General features: G+C 46.9%; 1 non-coding gene across 1 annotated transcript; it reads left to right on the top strand.

The window, feature by feature from the left end:
- Positions 1 to 432: 432 nt before the first annotated feature.
- LOC118661422 lies at positions 433 to 540 on the top strand. The gene has a single exon (XR_004969341.1). It is a non-coding gene; the product is annotated as a U6 spliceosomal RNA (small nuclear RNA).
- The last annotated feature ends 8,020 nt before the right edge of the window (positions 541 to 8,560 follow it).

The following is an 8,560-nucleotide window of genomic DNA, read 5'->3' as shown; positions in this document are numbered from 1 at the left end:
CCCGGCTAAGAGCTTCTGTTGACAGCCTGAAGCTCTGTTGTCACCAGATCTCGGGCTGTGTTCCTGCTTGTTGTGCCTCAGAAAGATCCCTCCAGTTCTGCTTGTCACATAAGTGGGTCTCATGGAGGAGTCAGCCTGGCTGGGGCTGTGTTTTCCATCATGATCCCCTCCAGGCCACACCTGCAGCAACTGCTCCTCGGCCACCCAGGAGGCAGATGCTAACAGTTTCATGCCTTTCCTTCCCTGCCTATTTTGCCTGCTCATGGGTGTCATAGCCACATATTCAAACTCTACCTCTTTCTCTGCCATATTTAGTAAACATCACCCAGGAAGCATTGAAGTCCTTATAGAGTCTCAGAATTTAGGCAGGATGCTCTCACAATGGAATTTTGCATTGCTAGCGCGATGTTTAACATATATGAAGCATCAAGTAAGATCATTAGAAATAACTTAAGTGCAAACATTGGAACAATCCAGAGAAGATTTGCATGGCCTCTGGGCAAGGGTGACACACGAATTATGGCAGCATTCCATATTTTTGCATGTGTTAACTAATCTTATTGTGGTAATCATTTTGCAATATATACATATGTAAAATCACTACTTTGTACACCTTATACGTTATGCAATGTTATATGTCAATTATGTCTCAATGAAGCTAGAAAACAAACAAAAAACGGAACCTAAAGGGAAGATAACACAATTACCACCTCTCAAGAGGCTTGCCTGAAGATTTGGGGTGGTGTGCTGACAAACAGACCTGAAATACTGCAAGGACATCGCAAGAAAGAACACAGCTCAGCGCCCACAGGAAGCGACGAAAGGAGGGTGAATTCACCTGGTGTGATGTCAGGAAAAGTCTGACTGTTATGAAGGAGAAACATGGTTCTATGTGAGGTGCTGATATCAATGCCAGAAATCAGATATTCTTGCTTTGGGGAGAGAACTGCCTAAATCCTAGTGAAGAGGGAGGAAGACTGAGCATGAGTCTGTGGCTGGAGGCAGCAGGAGGCCCCTTGTGAAAAACTCCCCTGGCCTCTATCATTTCTAAATTTCCAATTAACTGGCATTACATTTTTTTCACTACCAAAATAATTCATCTGTGTTTATGGCTGAAAATTTAGAAAGCACAAATGAACAACTGAAGAAAGTATAAATCATGTGTGTTCTCACCCACAGTAACACTGTCTCTCCAGTCTTCTCTCTCTGTACCAGCAAAGGTTTGCTAAATTGTAATTTGTGAAATACAGCATCGATTCGGGGCCTGTTTATCTTAGATTGTGCTATTGCTGCCCATGATTGTAGGTGGCTTGGTGACAATGACGGCTCTTTCTGTGTGGAAGAGGGCTGGAAAGAGTTACCCTTTGGGAAAAATGACCGTCACTGTCGCACCGTCCTTTGGATTTATCATCCTTCCATCTGTACATCACTGTGTCAAGAAAGTCAGGGCCCTATACCGACCATCCCCTCAGCCCACGACACAATCCCTTACATTATTGTTCCCTATTTCACCTTTGTTTTCCTTAGTGCATCTATGATAGAGTGTGGAGAATGAGGCATATTTAAAATACTTCTAATAACCTCCCTGCCTCTGGGTTAATCTCTTTGGTTCAGCAGGTAGTAAACCTACAAGGGCAGGAAGATGTAGAACAATAACCATGTGCACCCCGACGTGATCCTCAACCTCAAGAAATCGTCCATCCTGGGAGAGGTGGTGAATAAACTAAACAGACTGAATATGTTCAGGGGCTCTCCTCATCTAAGAGCTCGGGGGGGGGGCGGGGGGGAGAGAGGAGGAATAATCTGGTCTATTCCCCAGTCCCACCACCACTCTTATTTTATATAAGAGCTAATATGCTAATTAGACCAAAGAGCAACCTTCCAGACAACCTTCCGGACTACCTTCCAGATGAAGCTGGGGCTGTGAGGACTGAGCCGAATTTCATATTACAAATGAGGAAACTGCTAGAAACAGACCTACTCAAAGGCCTCTTGCAAAGCCCCGAAATGCCTGTTTCTGAGGCCTGATGTAATTTCTTAGCAGTTTTTGTGCCTTCTGGCTTGGGTGCATACCCATCAGACATACCTTTAGTGAGTTCATAGTGAACATCTGTGACTCAAGACAAAATCGCCCAGAGCAAGTTGGAGGATACAGGACCTTCTCTGCCCAAAGGGTTAAGTGGGGGGCTACTGATGTAAGTGCTGATCCCACCAGTGTTTGGAGAGGAAAGGAACTTGGAGGCTGTTTTTCTTCTCTGAAAGCCAATCCCAGTGGAGTAACTGGGGTTTTTTAAACCAAAGGTCTTTAAAGCTTGAAATGAAAAACCATGACCTCAGCCATCACACACGCAGCCCCTGCTGGGATACATCTAGCACCACACGCTCCGGGCGTCCTGTAAATAACTCACGTCTGTGGGGCACATGTGGGGCCCATGAGCTGCCATCAGACGTGGTTTTAGTTGGAAGGCCAGACTCCAGCCCTGTGGACGCTACAGTCATCTGTTAGCGATTTCCCGCTCCCATTAAAACCAGACGCTGGATGCATGTGCGTCGTTGCAGACTCTCATAAGGGATTCATTTTTATTGCTTGGGCTCTGGTCTCTGAACCACATCAATTACAGCCCTTTGTGTTACCGACGGGGGTGTGGAGTGAAATGATGACAATCTCATTGCCGTGGAACAGTTCACAGATTGTACGGAGATGGAAGCCCACGTTCACCATGAGAACAGAGCGAGTGGAAAATCTAGATTCTAAGCTACGGAGACAAATCCACTCCCAACATACAAATGCCTAATCGCTACCAGCAAACCGTGGCATCGGGGAGTTTAGGCTGCATTAAACCTAACTTTACCAGTGTCAGGCAATGGAGACTTAAAACCCAAACCTAAGGAATAATTTCCAGAGTTAGGCCATTATTATTATTAATTATTATTCATAACAGTATGTAAAAATTTTAGTTGTTATTGACTGGCCGTATGGAGACTATAAAACACACAAGGGACCAGCCACAGAGAAACTGAAGTTTGTCCTGCTTCTCCCATGAATTTGCTCTGTGAAGTTGGGCATGTCATGAGATTGAGCTTCAGTTTCCTCTTCTGTCAGGTTAGAGGTTTACTAGTAGAGGATGTGGCTTTCCCTCCATCTTTCACTTCCTAGGACTCTGAGCATCTGTATGAGGTGCGGAAGTAAAATCATAACAGACAAAGGCTTGCACACTTGAGAACCACTGTCTCACAGAGTCAAGGGTGCTGGGCTGCCACCACCCAAAGTACAGCAGACAGGAAGGCCTGTGCCTCCCTAAAGTCCACAACCTAGGACAGCCTTAACTGTAGCGACAAGGACCCCTGGGCACAGGCTTAAATTGGGGTTTGAACCTGCAAGGTGCTGCATCATGAAGGCCTATGAAGAGCTACTTTACCATGCAGCAGGGTCTTCAGCCGTTTGGCAACTATTTTCTACCTTCGAGATAACCACCCCCATCCCCCCAACACACACACCAGGAAAAGAGCCGAGGTTACACCATGGGAGAAGGGATCCTGGAAAGTATACAAAGAATAGCCTTTTGTCTATGGGGAACTTCTAGACCTCAGAGGACAGGCCTAACTTGACTAAAAGGTACCCCCAGCTCCTCCACAGAAGTTCACCAGCCGCCACAGTTCCATCAAATCCTAGGAGAGCTTTGCAGCTAGGAGTTTGCAAAGTATCTTCTCTCTGGCTCTCTTGTGTTTTTGGCAAGTGATGGATGCAGGGCAAGGAAGGTGAGCCTGATAAGTCATTTCCTCCTCCGAAGGCATTTGACTCACGAGTGTGCTCAGAAGCAGACAGCACCGGGCTTTTTCCTGAGCTGTAATCCACCATGGTTCTTGACTGAGCCCCCACAAGTTGCAAGGCTTCTGCGGGAGGCCCAGGCCTGGGGCTGTGGGACTGAGTCCTAATCCTGTTTCTCTGCTCTTAACCTGTCAGAGGAGACCTGGAACTAGTCCCAACCCTGCTCATCTCGTTTCCGCTCCTGGAGAACAGAAGGATGAGGCTACCCAGACTCACAGGAGTGGGGAGTCCAGTCACAGGGTCCAGTTGTGACAAGAACCTACTTGTCCTGAGTGCACAGGAGGCCGGGGGCCCTTGCCTGTCAACAGCCTGGACTTATAAGAAAGTTCAGCAACAGCTCTCATCAGGCTGGATACCTACCGGCCATGACTATCACACCCTGAGAAAAAAGTCTTAATTGTCTACAACCATATATCACCACACTTACCCCCAAGGCTTGGTGGAGGGAACTGCGGCTGACAGCCTAGGCCAGTGGTTCTCAACCTTGGCTGCACATTAGAATCACCTGGGAATCTTTTTAAAATCCTGATTTCTGGGCCTCATCCTCTGGAAATTCTGTTAACAAAGAAAAAGAATTTCCACAGAATTTCCAGAGGATGAGGCCCAGAAATCAGGATTTTAAAAAGATTCCCAGGTGATTCTAATGTGCAGCCAAGGTTGAGAAACACTGGCCTAGGAGAAGGAAAGAAGAGACTCCATCCTACACCCTTTTCCACTTTGTTGTGTGCCTGTGGACACATGGTGGCCTCTCTCTCTCTCTCTCTCTCTCTCTCTCTCTCACACACACACACACACACACACACACACACACACACACACTGCTAGCGGTAACCATGCATCAGCCACCCCATCTGGATGGGCAAAGGGAACAATGAACAGAATGAATGAGTCTTGGTGAAGACCATCTGCCCATGGGCTCCAGCTTTGTTGGGAGAGGAAGTGGCAGCTCCACCTGCATCCCATAGAGAATGCTCTCAGTCTGCACTGAGATAACTCCCTCTGCCCATTCACACCTGTCATTCTCTGAATCATTATTGACTGCCTACAAGACGGACCATCATGGTCTGCCTGCACCACAGAAATGGCCTGGGGCGGGCAGACAGCACCCATCAGGTTGCCATGAAAAACTCCCAGGCCAGCAAGTGGTCTCCTGAAGGAGGATGGAACTGCCAGAGAGGACCAGGCTGTCCCTGCAGATTTGCCCATCCCGACTGGGGACCCCAGGACTTGCAAAAGCTTCCAAAGGCCCCACTGATTCTCACATTCCTGGATGATCCCACCTCCTGGGCATCTCGGAGTGACCCAGGTCAAGCTTCTCCATAAATAAAACATGTGGTGCAATCTCCGAGGAGAGTGGCTGAAGAGGCAAAGGGGCCTGAGGACGCTTCTCAGTCCTTCACGTCAGCCTTGAGAGGCTCCTGAGGCAGCTGGTGAAGAGGGGACCAGGCGGCAGCATTACAGGACATGTGGAAATGTGAACTCTGGAGGGTTCCTCTTCCTGAATTCTCCCCTTTCCCTATTAGAGCTTGTGCCTTGATATCCCCAAGCAAAAGCAGCAAGGATATTAATAGCAACATTTACTGGGTACTTAGTGTGCGCCAGGCACATTTATTATTAGCTCATTGAATCCCAAGGGAGGCACGAGGCATGAAGAAAAAGTAGCCTGCACATTTTTCTTGAGTTTGTTGGGAGAATCGGAGAGAGAGAGCATCTTAAAGAAACTTGCAAACAAGAGAATTTCCTCTTGACAAAAGATTCATCTGACTTGTGAAGAAGAAACCAAGGGGAGAAAAAAGGAATGAGAAAAAGGATTATGGTTTGGGGGCCGGAGAGGGTGGGGGGACCTGCACCCATGTTCTTGCTGAGGAAGAGAGAAGGTAGATACCTGAGCACATGTCCCCCCCACCTCCAGCCTGACATGGAAGTGCAAGGCCAGAGTGGCCGTGGGACTGGGCAGTGGGTATCTCAACTGCTCCCATGTGTGCTGAGCATCAAGGGCCAGGCACCGCCCCCAAAGCTCTTGCACTACTCAAGCTCCTCAGAATATGTTGCAATCTTTGGATGAGGGAACCCAATAAATATTGATTTCACTCTCTTTTACCAGCAGCCAAAAGAGAATGAAATCAGATATTACTGATTCTGGTTATAGAAAACTGAACTCAGCCCTGTTTCTCTAGTAACCGAGTTCTTGGACTGAGATTCACATATGCTACTTTTGTCTAAATTTTCGACCTAACACTCAGTAGTTCTTCAATGAATGTTCCTTGAGTGATTGGATGAGCAAAAGTAAAAAAGAATGCAGACATGATTCTCAAAGTGTGGGACAAGGACACCTGAAATCCTTTCATAAATGATCCAAAGACATTAAGTTGCTTTTTGCACTGTCATTTTCTCATGGTAGTTTTTCAGAGGCTACAGATGCAACTGATTGAATACAGAAGTAGGTATAACAATTCCACTGCCACCTATTAAGCGGAACATTCAAACCATTTTCAAAATTTTGTAAAATAATGCCACTCTTTTTATTAATATTGTTTTGTTTTGGAAAACATGGTTGTGTCGTAAAATATTTTATGGTAACGTTCAATGAGTTTATTAATGTGTTTTAATGAACTAACAAAGCATGTTTTTAAGATTTTTCAGCTTGAATTTAATCTATCGCAGATTATTTGGGAACTGCTGTAACAAAGAGCAGGAGGGAGAAGGTGAGGTACAGGAAGGCAGATTTACAATTGGCTGTCTGACCTTGAACAAGCCATTCATCTCTACCAAATGAAGAAGATGCTGAACCAAAGGGCTCCAAGGACTCCATCCTTGACAGTCTCTAATTTCTCTGTCAGAGGCAGAGATAGAAGCTCAGTAAAGTCAAAGGGGCCCTCCCTGAAATTCCGGCTCCCTTTAGTGCACTATGGGAATGCCACAGCATGGGTTTGCTGGCTAAAAATAATTGCCCTAAGACCTGGGGGTCAGAGGGCTCCTCCCAGAGCCAGGAGGGAGGTGATGTCAGTGCCTGGAAGCCCTCAGCATTCCTGGGCAGCTCAGGTCTGGGGGTGACTGCTCAGGAATCTGCCATCCTTTTGTGCCTCCAGAAATGTCCCCTCTAATCTCTGCCTGAGCTGAGAGGGAGAGAGAGAGAGAGAGAGAGAGAGAGAGAGAGAGAGAGAGAGAGAATACACTCTATCAAATGCTAGGAGTAATCCAGTTTAGGCACTGACGCCCATTTAAGGAAGCCTCAGCCGAGAAACAAAGCTCAGAGCCTTATTTTTCAGTTCAGCCACACCGTGCCCCATGTTGTGGCCTCAGCAAGCAGAAATACTGAGGAGACAGCAGGGGTGTCCTCCCCAGCAGTGAGGACATCCTTCCTTTTTTACCCTGGCCCTACCAGTGCCGGAGCCCACGCTCTTTTGTGGGGTTATTGGAAACCTGCTCTGAAACACATTATAAATATCCAATAATAAATAAACATGAGTTATTTCTGAAATGTACCCAGGAATAACCAACTGCCCAACTAGCCAAGCTTGTTCTTCAGATTCTGGGAAAAATAGAAATGTGGGTATGATTTATTTTTCCATTGCCCAAAGCGGAATCATTGCCTGTACATGTCTAATTATAGTTTTCTGTTTCCATTTTTTAATCTTATCATCGTGTAGCTTGGGGAAAGAGAGAAGAGGACAGAGGGAGAGACAGACTATGAGAGTCAATAAAAATATGAAAGCGGAAAAGAAGATTCTATTTTCCCTTCCAGCTCTTCGATAACATTCAGAAAAAAACAGCATGGCCTAGGCTTTCATATTTCCTTGACCCTGGTAGGCCTGAACGAGAAAGACCCAACTTAGTGAGTGAGCCTGGAGGTATGTTATAAACTTCCAAATCCCAAAAGAATCAGAAAAAAAAAAAAGAGAGAAAGCTGGAAAAGAGGAGAAAGACCAAATAAAGACTAAAGTGACTTGAGCCTGTAGGTCACTTCGAACTTCTCTCTTTGCCTCTGTGATTCATGAGTCCCCTCCGGGCCTGCCTGTAAAATGTCTGCTCATTCAGCTCTGCCCCCACCCAGCAACTTCCGGGTTCACTTCTGAGTAGTTTAGTCACCAGGATGCTGTCAGGACCATGTGCAGCAGGCTCAGACAGGCACTGCTCACCTCCCCACCATCATCATGCCATTCACTTATTTATCGGTCCAACAGCCATGGTCATCAGGACCCTCCCCAGGGTCCTCAGAGTTGAGGGGTGGGGGCTGGCCCAGGCAAGACTTTGGTCTGCAGCCTAGGAATGTACTGCGAGGAGGGAGGGAAGGAGGACAAGAAGGCACTGGAACAGTTGATAGTCCACAGGATGCAGCCCACAGACTGGGGACACTGAGTCACATCCCAGCCTCATTTTTCTTCTGGATATTGTGCTTCCTGCTCAAATTCTTAATTGACCATTAGACAGGTTAGAGCAGGGATGGTAGCCAGGCTGGTGCCTTCTTTCTAAAGAAGAGAAAACTAAGGCCTAAGAAACATAGCGATTCCTCCCGTCAGTCAGTGACAGAACTGAGGGCCAAGTCCAGCTCTCTTCTGGCCAGGCCACCTCCTCTGCCTGTCTCAAGGCCTCCATGATCTGTCCCACTCCTCTCTCTCTAAAGGACAGCTGGTCTTGGTGTCCATGTTGTCTGCCATCCTCGACAGCCTCTCAACAGCAGGATGTGGCTAGGTTTGCATAGAGCCTGAGTTACAGTTACTAAATTCTATG

Source organism: Myotis myotis, unplaced genomic scaffold, assembly GCF_014108235.1.
Source record: "Myotis myotis isolate mMyoMyo1 unplaced genomic scaffold, mMyoMyo1.p scaffold_m19_p_1, whole genome shotgun sequence".
Classification (NCBI taxonomy): domain Eukaryota; kingdom Metazoa; phylum Chordata; class Mammalia; order Chiroptera; family Vespertilionidae; genus Myotis; species Myotis myotis.
Note: the sequence above shows the minus strand (reverse complement) of the source record. Positions and strands in the feature narration are given on the sequence as shown.